Source organism: Pleurodeles waltl, chromosome 7 (assembly GCF_031143425.1).
Source record: "Pleurodeles waltl isolate 20211129_DDA chromosome 7, aPleWal1.hap1.20221129, whole genome shotgun sequence".
Taxonomy (NCBI): domain Eukaryota; kingdom Metazoa; phylum Chordata; class Amphibia; order Caudata; family Salamandridae; genus Pleurodeles; species Pleurodeles waltl.
In genome coordinates, this window is record NC_090446.1 from 1,333,595,320 (window position 1) to 1,333,608,505 (window position 13,186).

Sequence of the window (13,186 nt, forward strand, 5' to 3'; positions counted from 1 at the left end):
ATGACTGTGCAGTTACAAATCGAACACACATGCATACAGGCATCCACTACCATCACACACATCCAAGGAAGACAGCCGTCAACTCACCTGCTCCTCTGGTCGTCCACACAACTTGGCATACAGGAGTAGGACCCCATCCACCAGCTTCTCAAGCTCCTCTGCTTTGAAGGCCGGGACCCGTTCCCCTGTGACTCGCACCATTTTAGGGACCAGAGTCAGGACACAGCAGCACACTCAGTGGAGTACTGCCGCCCTGCATGGGAATCAGGAGTCAAGTGTCAAGGGTATGACGACATGGCATATGTTCTGCTGCGGTGTGCACTGTCACTGTGTGCGGCGATCATGATAGGCCCAGGTTCCCCATTAACAACCATGCAATCCAGTGATTGGGTGCACAGCGGTGAACACCGCCTTCCGCCATGACAACTACCGCCAGCGGAATGATGTCACTTTCACTACCTCAAACCTGGAAATCAGGAAGCTGCCATCTTGCTACCACCACGTAAACATATCCTGACCAGGGGCCCCATTCAGGGCCTTCAAGTCTCCGACCTTAGTCGCTTGCTTACATGAGTGTCTGATCCTCACATGCACCCATCTTAGGAAATGTGTCCACACTGGAATGCTATTACAACAGAGTTGACTCTGCACACATGTGCCTGACGTTGTACATCATACATAACGTCTGTGTGTGTAACCTACGTTTTGCACATCCATTAATACAGTAACACCATGTGTATGTGTGCCCCTCATACGTGTTCTTTCCTCCCCCATCGGTACAGACCCATGTGGCAAGGGAGGACCCCATCTGTGTACAGGCCTCTTGTTGATTTGGAAACCATGGATGAATGTCACATCATTGTCACCTACAGACTCAATCGTGGAACAATCCATGACCTATGTGCTTTACTAGATCCTGTACTGAGACAGGCTAATCGGAATCAGCATGCCATCCCTACTGAAGTGCAAGTGCTATCTGTACTCCATTTTTTGGCTACGGGCTCATTTCAAGTGACAGTGGGCATGGGTGCAAGGTTCTCACGGCCAATGTTTAGCCTCATCCTGTCCAAATTCCTGGATGCATTCGTCTAACACCTGCAGACATATGTTCAGTTCCCCCAAAGGGCTGAACTTCCTGCCATCAAGTCTGGATTTTATGCCTTTGCTAATATCTCCCATGTGATAGGTGCCATTGATGGAACCCACATTGCGCTCATACCCCCAAGAGTGAATGAACAGATGTACACGAATCAAAAGAACTTCCACTCCATGAACATAACATTGGTGTGTATTGCTGACCAGTACATATCACATGTCAATGCTAGGTTCCCAGGATCAGTCCATGATTCCTTTGTCCTGAGAAACAGCAGTGTACCACAATTGATGGGACAATTACAAGGGGACAGAGGATGGTTCATAGGCGAGTGTGTATGACAATGATTCTGTACATAGGTGACAGCCTGCCAATATGTATGTGCAGTCAGTTCGTTATGGTCCTGTTTACGTCCACTTTTGCAGGTGATTTTGGCTACCCCAACTTGCAATGGCTCCTGACACCTGTGAGGAATCCCAGGACAGATGCAGAGAGGAATTATGGACGTACTATGAGGGTGATTGAGCGCACTATAGGTCTCCTGAAGGCTAGATTTCGTTGCCTCCATCTCTCTGGGGGATCCCTGTGCTATGGTCCTGAGAAGGTGTGTAGAATACTGGGGCCTGGTTCATGCTGCACAACTTGGCTATGAGGAAAGCTATCTCCCTTCTAGAGGAGGAGGGTGCTGTCCAACCAGACCTGCAACCTCAGAGAGGGGCTGAGAGTAATGGTGAGGATGATAAGGGAGAAGATATCAACTCCAGGAGCCAGCTGATCCACCTATACTGCCAATGACTGTTCACAGATGCTGTTGTCTTCACTGCATAGTGTCAGTCTGACTCATGTGATTGGTGATGTGGTGTCTGTAGTCATTGACACTGTTAACTGAAGACTGAAGTAGCATGTGCCAGGGAACCCAATATTGTGTACATTGTGACTTACTTCAGACACTACAGTGCGTGGGATCCCCTCCTGCAATAAAGGTATGAATATGAAATTGACTGGCTAATGCATACACACTCACAATTGTAAACTCATAATGACAGGATACACGGTTTGGTGCAGATGTTTTTATATAGTGTCACAAATTTGTTATATCGCTGTACAGTGATATGGAGTGGGCTCATGGTGTATATCCATACTCTGGTGCATGGGCTCAGCTATTGGTGGCAGTGGGTATTGGTCCATTTGTCTCTTGGTAGATGGTGTGTTGGTATTGGCAGGTCAACAAGGTAGCACAGTGGCACACATGGGAGACAGTTCAGGGCAGAGTCACCTCTTAGCGGGGCCTTGGTCTTGGCAGGTGTCCCAGTGCCATTTCTGGGTCTTAGGGCACATTTGAGTGACCGTAGCTGGGCTTCAGGGCTACGGGTGCTGGTCTCCTGTGTGTCCTTTGGCAGTGCCACCAGTCCAATAGCTGCTGCAGATGTAGATGGCAGGGCAGTGTCCTGGCTAGTAGTAGGGGCTTGCAGGTGGGTGGAGATCTCTGGCTGGCTAGGTGGCAGGCTACGTGGCAGCAGCACCCATGCAATGGTGGCCATGGTGTCATTGAGTTGTTTCCATTGCTCCATGGCCTCTTGGTGGTGTGCTATCTGCAGCCTTTGATTCTGCTCAAGGATGGCCAGGATCTTGACCTCTGAGATCACCTCCTGGGCTGAAGCATTTATCCTTTGGCTTCCCCCTGGGCCACTGATGCCCTCCCATTGGCCCTTGCCCCCTGTGCCTGTGTCCCCTGCACGGGTCTGGCAGTCCCACTTGCACTGGGGCCATCATCATCCTGCCTGTTGGTGGGTGGAGACTCTGGCCTCTGTACATGTGGTCCGCTAGCCTGTGACTGGGAGACACTGGCGTGGGGTCGTTTGGCCAGAGCTGATGGTGGTGGCTGGGTGGTAGGGCTGTCAATGGTATCCTGGGTGGGGCTGCTGGAGGGAGACAGTCCAGGACTGTGTGACGGGTATTCCTCACTATCCATACATCCCTCTCCAGTCTCCTGAGTGGGGCCTCTGTCTCCGTGTGGGGCGCTGGCATCCTTGGCCTTTCCGTCCGGGTGGCATGGGTGGTGGTGCCTGTGGGGGGGAATGTACATGTATGTTACATGTACTAATTCGGAAATGGATGCACAGCTCTGCTCTATTTTGTGCTTTTATTCCCCTGTTGTGCCATGCAGGGTCCTTTCATGGAATTATCCTTTCATTTTGCTTGGGGGGTGGAGGTTCATTGTGGGTGCTGGAGTGCCATTGTGAATCCTTGCAGGGGTAGATGACTGTGCACAGGGGGAAGATGGGGGCCTGCTAGTGGGATTGTGGTCATGCAGGGTGACTGGATGTGGGTTTTGTAGCCTGGGTGGGGATGTGGTCCTGGTGTTAGTGGGAGGGGTGGGGTGGTACATGAATTACAGGTGTGGTGGATAAGAAGTAATTTGTAGTTGACTTACCTGAGTCCAGTCCTCCAGTGAGTCCAGTGAGGCCCTCCGGGTGCAGGGTGGCCAGTACCTTCTCCTCCCAGTCAGTGTAGTCAGGGTGTAGGTGGGGGTCTTCCACCAGTCTTCTGTACCGCGATGTTGTGCCTGGATGCCATTGACCTCACCTTCCTGCGCTGGTCGTTCCATCTCTTGCGGATGTCATCCATTGGGTGTGGATGGTTTCCCACTGCGTTGATCTTGTTGACATTCGTCTGCCATAACTCCATCTTTCTGGCGATGGTTGTCTGCTGCACCTGTGCCCCGAATAATTGTGGCTTGACCTTGAGTATTTCATCCACCATGGTCCTTAGCTCCCTATCTGTGAAGCGGGGGTGCTTAGGGGGTGCTGTGGTGTGTGTTGTGGTGTTATGGGTGTATTGGTGAGGGTGCTGTTGTGTGTTTGTGTCTTGTGATGGGGTTTGGGGAGTGTATGGGTTTTGGTAGTGTATTTGTGTGTGTGACATTTGTTATGTTGTGTTAAGTGTATGCGTGTAGTGTTGTCAGTCTCATTAGTGGAATTGGCGTTGCAAAGGATTGTTGGGGTGTATATATGAGTGTTTTATAGTGTTGTGGATGTGTGTCAGGTGTGTGGGTTTTAAACTTACCAATGTGTGCATTTGTTGTTGGGTCCCATTCCTGGCCATGGCGGTCCGTACCGCCAATGGTCGTTCGACATCCACTATCCGCCAAGGTTATTTGTGCATCATTATTTGGTGGGCAGAGGATTTGTCTGCACGGTGGTGGCGGGGTGAGGTGTTCAGCCTTTCCGCCATCATAGGCCCTGGTGGTGGCTGGAGGTTGCAGGATTTTTGGAGGTTTGACTTTTTGGCATCATTATACAGCGGTGTGCTGTTCACCGGCACTGGCGGTCTTCTGTTCACCGTCGCCACAGAGGTTGCCAGTGATTGCCGCCATGTTCAAAATGAGGGCCAGAGTCTACCTTGTTTCCCCAGTATTTTAGACCTTTTCATTTTGACATGCCCTTCCAGGGTCCCCTGAAGGATATGGTCTTCCATGAATGGAAGGATGTGGATAAAATTGAGGTCCCACGGTTCGTCCAAGAAACTGTATTTGTTTGAAGGGGAGGATGCCCTTCCTCATTCTGTTCATCTATATTCACACCTGGCTACTTTAATTGGAAAGACAGCCGTCAGTCGAAAGGCTGTACTCCCTGCTGATGCCACTGATCGGTAGGTGTATTCTGGTATAAAGAAGACATTTGTGGCTGAGAATTTGGCATTGACAACAAGTCTTTTCTTGGCCTATTCTGCCCAATCCTTGGTGCAGGACTTTGTAAACTGTCTGTGGCAGTTCAGGAGGGGTCTGAGTGTGCTGACCTATTGGTGGTGATGGAATGACAGGCAATGTTGTTAGCTGATATTTCCTCTGATATTATACGCACATCCGCTAGGCCCTCAGGGGCTTTGAGTGCAGCCAAACGTTCTCTGTGGTTTAGGCAATGGAAGGCAGACCCAGGGGAAAAGGCCGCCCTCATGAGGATCCCGTTCAAGGGTCAGGCACACTTTGGGGAACAGTTTGCCAGCCATGATCTCTAAGGCATTTAAGGAGAGAAAACATGCTTTGCCTCCGAAAGGGGGTTCCTCAACTGGAAAAAGATGGAGGAAGGCCTATAAGTCCTCTCCTAAGTATGAGTCCCAGTGTTCTTGCTCTCGGAAAAGGAGGCTTCTGCCCGGATTTTCTTCAAAACGTTCTGTTCCTGCTCCAAAGGGGGCCTCCAAGAAGGGCTCCTGACAATCACTGTTCCCGGGGGGAGCATTGCCAGTTGGAGGGAGGCTGCACCATTTTCTGCATGTTTGGCTGCATGATGTCTCAGACAAATGGGTACTGAACATTGTTACAAATGGCTACACTACAGAGTTTGATCAGGTTCCTCCAGATACTGGTGTTCGGCCGACGCAGGTTCTGGTTTCCAGGGTAAAGAGGTCGGCCCTATTGGATGGAGTCCAAGAGTTGTTGGAGAAAGGGGCCATCTCCAGGGTTCCGGTGGCAGAACAAGGAGAAGGGGCTTATTCCATCTAGATTCCATCTAGATTCAGCTTCAAAAAGTGTCTGGGGTTTTTCGCCCTGTGCTAGATCTCAATTGGGTCAATTCATTGATCACAACTGTTTGTTTCCGGATGTTGACTGTGCAGGCAATTATCCCGCTGATTTGTCCAGGAGCATTTTTGACATCCATCGAGCTGCAGGATGCCTATCTACACATCCCTGTCACCGTGCCCTTTCCAAATTCCAAAGGTGTGAGACAGGGGGTGAACATTTATTGTTTTGTCTTCTTCTCTTTGGGCTCAAGTCATCACCCTAGGTGTTTACAAAGGTCCTATGAGGGTAATTCTTCATGCAGAAAAGGTGTTGGTGCATCTTTATTTGGACAATCTCTTGGTTCAGGCCTCAAGCGAGTCCCAGTTGCGGGTTCATGTGACAAGGGTAAAGTCAGATTTGGATCTTTCTCAGGACTTGTTGTTCATCGGGGCTCACTTTATGACTCTCAGATGGTTGGTGATATTGTCAGAGAGGCACTTGCTTGGCCTTCAGGATCAGGCGCTTTCTTTAGTAACTCAGGCTGCTCCCAGGATGCTGGAGTTGTTGAGGATGCAGGGCCACTTGGCAACAGCTGTGTTTCTGGTTCCTTGTGCCAGATTTCACCTGCATTGTCTGGTCAACTGGATTCTCTCCCAATGGTCTCCTGGGACTCTCAGCCTTCAGGAGTGTATCCCACTGGCAGAACAGGCCCACAGGGAACTGATGTGGTGGGCTGGAGAGGGCGCATCTGGTCAAGGGGATTCCCCTGTCTTCTCCAACTCTGGTGATTGTTATGAGAGACGCCAGTCTCTCCAGGTGGGGGCGTGGCTGGGGTCAGAGCAGGTTCAGTGGTTTTAGTCTCTCCAGGAGTCTTTGAGGTCCTTGAATTGGAGGGAGTTGAAGACCATTCTTCTGGCTCATTTTCAGGGGTTGCTGAGGGGTAAGGCAGTGCTGGTGTGAATGGACAATCTGGTTGCCAAGGTTACATCAACAGGCAGTGTGGGTACCAGGTCCAGGACTCCGAATTTCTGGTTTCTGTTCTGTCCCTGTACATTCGGGGTGGACAATGTCAGGCCAGGTCTGTTGAGCAGAGAAATTACATCCTCCAAGGATTTCTCCCTACACCCATCTCTGCTCGGTCTTCTGGTGGGAGGTAGGTTTTCCAATGATGGACCTGTTTGCTTCCCCAAGGAATGTGAAGGTGGGGAGGTTCTGTTTCCAGAGTCAGTGCCCTCTGGCTTGGGCGGTGGATGGGTTGACTTGTTGGCCTCAGGGACTCCTATATGCCTTCCAGTTGGTCAGGGCTTTCGTGGTGCGAGTCCCGAGGGAGGGGGCTCTGGTGGTTTTCGTAGCTCCACATTGGCCTCGGCCGATTTGGTTCCCTTGTCTATAGCTGTTGAAGAGCGACCCGGAGTGGGTTCTTCGAGTACATCCTTCTCCTCTAGTTTTTCCAACTCTCTCTCTGGGGTCCTTGAGGAGGTTGCATTTGTTGGCATGGAGGTTGAACGGAGGGGTTTGATGAATCTGGAGGTTCCTGATCTGCTGGTTGCGGCTTTGCAGGCTTCTCAGAGATCATCCACTCTACATTCTTATGCTAGGTATGGGTAGGCCTTTTCTTCTTGGTGTTTGAGGAAACAAGAGACTTCTACGGTGGCCTCTTTGTTTTGGTTATGCAGTTTTTGCAGGATTGAGCTAGCATGGGTTTATCGGTTGCCACGTTAAGGGTGTAATGGGTGGTGTTTCAGGCATATTGTGGTCCTTGGCAGAATCTGAAGGATGAGGGGGACTGATGCCTAGGTTTTTTCAGGGTCTGTTAAACTTGTTTCCTAGACCCGTTTAGTCTTTCCCTAGTTGGAATCTCCAGTTGTTGACTGGGCCTCCCTTTGAGCCTCTTGAGGATGTTTATTAGAAGCTTTTGACATTTAAGACTTGTTTTTTGGTGGCCCTTACATCTACCAGATGCTTGGAGGAGATAGGAGCTTTGTCTTGTAAATTCCCTTTCTGCAAGGTTTTTCCAGATAGGATTGTTCTTGTTCCGGTTCCCTCTTTTGTCCCTAAGGTCAATTCTGCTTTCCATGTGAGCCAGGAGGTTATCATACCTGCTTTTTGTCCCATCCCATCCTCTGATGAGGAGTGCAGGTTACATTGTTTGGACGTACAACAGGCTTTGCTGGGGTACCTGGAAGTTGTTAATTCATTGTGGAAAGGGGAGTCTGTGTTTGTGAATTTTGGTCCTGCTAAGAAAGGAGAGAAGCCTTCTACTGCTACTTTGAATAGATGGATGCGGTCTCAGGTCTTTTTGGCTTATGACTTGAAGGGTGTGGTTCCTCATCCAGGGACTCAGGAGCGGTCCATGTGAGGTATGACAGCAAAGGTGGCTGAATTGCAGGGGGCTTCCATGGTGGAGATTTGTAGAGAGTCAACTTGATCTACTTCCTCCACCTCTGTTCGACACTATCGGATTGCTGAGTTGGAACATTAGGATAATGTTTTGGGTCTCAGGGTTTTGTCCTTTATGAGAGAATAGAGGTGTTTCTATATGTTCTCTGTGCGCTTTATTAAAGTTTGGGATACTGCAACTAAGATGTATGTTTCTTTTTTTACTTGTATGTCTCATTGTTTAATAAGTAGTGCGAAGGAGGGATGGGAGCTAAGGCGTTATTACTTACAGATAATGGCATTACTCCTAGTTCTACTCCCTCACCTTCCTTACAGTTCCCTCCTACCCTCCTGGTACAGGACAACTGAGTTTCTGGTTGGCTTGTTACCATACAGGAGGGGGAAGTGGCATGGGTTGTTTTATTTTAGGAAGGGAGGGGTCTTGGAGAGGCAAGGGGTCTTGTTGGTTAATAAGGAAGGGGAGGGAGTAGGACTAGAAGTAATGCCATTATCGGTAAGTAATGGACGCATTAGCAGCTGTCAGTCATGCACTTCTTTTTCAGGTGCTATGCAGTTTCGGCCGCATTTTTGGTGGAGCTTTAAAGCGGTCAATAGTTGACCATTGTGATTAGAGCTGGTGATTGTGTCGGACAGTAGCTGTTGAGACTAATATAGGGAAGCATGTTGGGGAAAAGAGACATTGCTCCCCACTACCCTCCTCGTCCTCTTCATCTTCAAGGGGAAGGTAGGCCTGTGCCACATCCCAATAGGCAACAGAAAAATGGGGAGGGACAAAGACTTAAGCAATTAATTTTGGAGACTTTGTCTGCCTCACAGAAGAAGAAGAAATCGGTGTCACATGTAGGAAGTGTGCCAGACTTGTATTTTGATATTTCCAGGTCTGCCCCAATCTTCCTCGGGCACACCAGAGCAGAAGGGGAAATATTTCTCCAAGGATGTTACCAGATCTTCTTGCCCATGTTAGTGAAAATATGGGCTTTCTAGATAAAGAAGTAGCCAGCACCTCCAAAGATACTGTATTGCCGCAGTTTAGGGAGCAGGTGAGCAGGTATCTGCCTAATCATCCCTTTTGGATGGACATTCTGTTGAATGAATGAAAGGATCCAGAACACATTTCTGTGCCCCGTTTTATGTCAAAGCTTTACCCTTTGAGGGAGATGGAGTCTAAACCCTCTGAGACTGTACAAGTGGATTCAATTGTGGCCAGTCCCGTAGGGCACCCATCAATGGCAGAAGAAAATATTCTTAAAGATGGGGTAGACAAGAAAATCGACTCCTTTTTAAAGAAGGCTTATACTGGTTTCCATCTGGCCATTTGTTCTGGCATGTATGGTGCATTTGTGGCTCAATTTGTATTGTTTGACTTTAAGAGTTTGTTCACAACAAGACAGGAGGGGGAACACTGACCTCAGCTGTTAGAATCCATGGAAAGGCAAACTATGTTTCATTTGATATTGCCTTTAAATCAGTCAGGGCTTCTGTTCTGTCATGTGGATCATCCATTGTTACCAGAAGCAACCTTTTGCTTAAAGGTTGGAACACTGATTCTTCAGAGAAGTCTATGGCTTTGATGGTGTGATTTTCGGGCATACGCCTGTTTGGGAAGGATTTGGAAGAAAAGCTTCATAAGGTCTTTAAGGAGAGGAAGCATTCCTTTTTATTTCAGAAACAGCATCAGACTAAACTGGCATTCTTGTCCTCCTCAAAGTCATTTCGACAAGCAACCAGGAGACAGCGGATAGCTGACGGAGGCCTTAAATTCTAGGGGAAGGGTTTCTGAGAGGGATGTTTCAGAAGAAGTCCCAAAAGGATCCAGGTAACCTAGTCAGTGTTCCTGACTATGCCACATCAGTGGTGCCAATTGGTGAAAAACCAGAGCTTGGTGGGAGGCTTTATCATTTCCTGGAGAAATGCACCATGCCAGACAGATGGGTATTGAACATTCTGAAGAAAGGTTACCAGATTGAGACTGTGTCCCTTCCTCCATCGTCGGGTACAGTTAAAATGCCACAACCAAGGGAGCCAATGAAACGGAAGGCCTTGATGGATGGAATTCATTCCCTTTGGTTGAAGGAAACGTTTGTTCCAGTTCCAAGAAAGCAGCAGGGACTGGGGGTTTATTCTACTGTGTTCCTTGCTCCAAAGGTGACAGGGATTTTCAGGATTGTTATTAACCTCAAAACACTCAACAGATTTGTGTGGAGAATTTAATTTAAAATAGAAACATTGCAAAGGATCATTTTTTTTATTTCAAGCAGGTACGGTGATGACCACATTGGATCTCATGAATGCTAATCTCCATATTTCTATGTCGTTGGAATTCCAGCAGTACCTCTGATTCTCTCTAATGGGACAGCATTGGCAGTTTACCAAAGTGGTGGCACATTTGGTGGCTCATCTTCATCTTCTGGGAATTTCAGTATTTCCATACCAGGACGATTGACTACTCCAAGCCACATCTGTTCATGTGATGCAACAACATCTAGAGTTGACCATAACTACACTAACAAGCCATGGGTTTCCGTTGAATGTTCCCAAATGCAATCTCAAGTTATCGACACACCAAATATTAATCAGTGGGGAATTCGACTCCCTCCTGTGGAGGGCGTTTCTTCTGCAATGCAGGATTATTCATTTACAATCTTTACTGAACTCCCTGTTGTCCTGGATGACGGCCGCTTTGTTTCAGTAGATGGAAGTACAGGGTCACATGGCAGCCTCTGTCTTCACTATGGGCCCGGTTGCATCTATGACCATTGCTGTGGCACCAACACAGGTTTGTGACTTATGCATTTCAGTCTATGTCATTGGAGGCCCCTGCATCTGCAGACATTGGCCACAGCATTCAATGGTGGTTGGCTCCCACGAACCTCGTGAAAGGGTTGCCAATGCATCCTTCCCTTCCAACAGTGATAACAACAGACTCCAGTGACTTGGGTTGGGAGCATTGATGGGGCAGTGTTCTGTTCAGGCTTCTAAGGACAGAGCAGAGGCATTGAGGTCCTCCAGTTGGAAGGAACTGTCAGCAGTGGACCCTTTGGCATTTCGAGCCCTAGCTGTTCAGTTGCAGTGTTTTGGTTTGGTCAGATAACACTGTGACAGTGGCATTTATCAACAATCAGGGTGGCACTAACAGCCAGTCCCACAATCAGATGGCATGTGCTCAAGCAAGTTAGGCAGAACTTCAACTTCAATCCATATCTGCTCAGCACATCAGGAGTAGGGCCAATGTAGGGGTGGATGCCTTGAGGCATAGGTTTCCATCCTCTCAGATGTTGTGCCTTTTTAACCAGAGTGTTCCACCTAATTTACCAAAAGTGCAGATGTCCAGCAGTCGATTTATTTGCACCCACAACCGATGCCCTTCTACAAACTTTCTCCTGCAGGGCCCTGGAAATAGGGCATAGGGAGTGGATGCCTAGTCGTTCTGGTGGCCTCCAATGTTGCTTATGCCATTCCTCCTTGGCCTTTTTTCTGCTGGAGGTCGAGCTGGAGAGGGCGCAAGTGGTGGTAATCCTCCCTTACTGGCTGAGGAGGGCATAGTTCCCATTATTGAAACACATGGCAGTGTTACCTTCTCGGATCTTACAGCAAGTCCTGTCCCTGTTGAAGTCTCAGTCCGCCCCTGCTGGTCCTTCTAACACTAGCAGTTTGGAGGTTGAATGGCGCACTCTAGAGTGGCATGGTTTGCTCACTCACCGGATTTCGGTGGTTCAGTGTTCTCAAAGGACTTCTATGCTTTCTTCTTACCCTGAACCCTGGGCTACTTTTGACACTTGATGTTCTCCTCATGCTTTGTCACCTACCACTTGTTCAATTTCTTCTGTCCTCCAGTTTTTCCTGGATGGGTTCAACAAAGGATATGCCCTCTCCACTTTGAAGACTCAACAGGCAGCTATCAGGGCGTTCAGGGATTTTTCATCCTTTGCCTCCAACACTGGGCTATTGGTGTCCAGGTAATTTCATAGTTTCTTTGTCCTCTCCTACAGTCAGGTCTTCAGTTCTTCCATGGGGATTGTCATTGGATCTTCCTGCTCTTCAGTCCCCTCCTTTGAACCTTTGTCTTCAGTAGCTCTGACAAATCTTTCTTTTAAAGTGGCTTTTCTAGCGGCTATCACATCTGCCAGGCATTTAGCAGAGCTTTCCGCACTGCGGTCATCACCTCAATTTTTTTCGATTTATGGAGGATGTTGTGGTGTTGAGGCTGGATTCAGGACTTGTTCCCAAGTCCGTTCTGCATTTCGTTCCTCTCAGGAGCTGGTTTTTCCCTGCCTCTGTCCTTCTCCTTATTCACATGAGGAGCGTATGTTGCATGCATTGGATGTAAAATGTGCATTGTCTGTGTATGTTGACAGATCTGCTGCTTTTAGGACTACTGACAGTCTATTTGTTACTTTTGGTCTTGCAAGACGTGGAAATTGGATTAAAGACACTATCGCCTCGCCTATCAGGAATCTGCTTCGCCTCTTCCGCCTAATGTCCAAGTGCAGTTCACTCATGGAGTGACAGCCTTGTGACCCACTTTTAAAGGTGTGTCCCTGCAGGAGATCTGTTGGGGAGGAATTTGGGCTTCTGAGTGCACATTCATCTGCCATTATAGGCTCAATTATGTCACTACTGGTCATTTACATTTTGGCAGCGGTGTATTGTAGGCAGTTGGTGCCTCTCTTCCTGTGTAATTTGATGGAAATTACATTAACTTCACTTGGGTGTGCTTCATATGCTGTGTAGTCCTTGATTTTAGTTACGCATTTCAAAGGCCTTCATGTGAGGTTTGTTTTGGTATACCTCACTGTGTTATGACTGAGTCGAAAACGAGGGACATGGAGGTAATTCTCTGATTACCAGTAATCTTAATAATTATTAGTCCTACTCCTCCTTGACCCAGTCATCTTTCTCACCCACCCTTCCAATATCAGGCCTTTGTGCTATTTGGCATTTCAGGAAGTATAAAGGTGACACTACTGTATTATAGCCCTTAGCTGGAAGGTGAGTGGGGTTAACAAACTGTTTCTGTTTTGTTTCCTGTTCTGTGATTGTATACTACCTCATTGTGCTATGATTGGGTCAAGGACGAGTAGGACTGCAAGTAATGAAGATTACTGGTAAGTAATCAGGCCATTGGGCCAAGCTACCAGATGGGGGGACAGTAACCAAGGAACCTCAGCCCACAGTACACTTAGGACGATGCC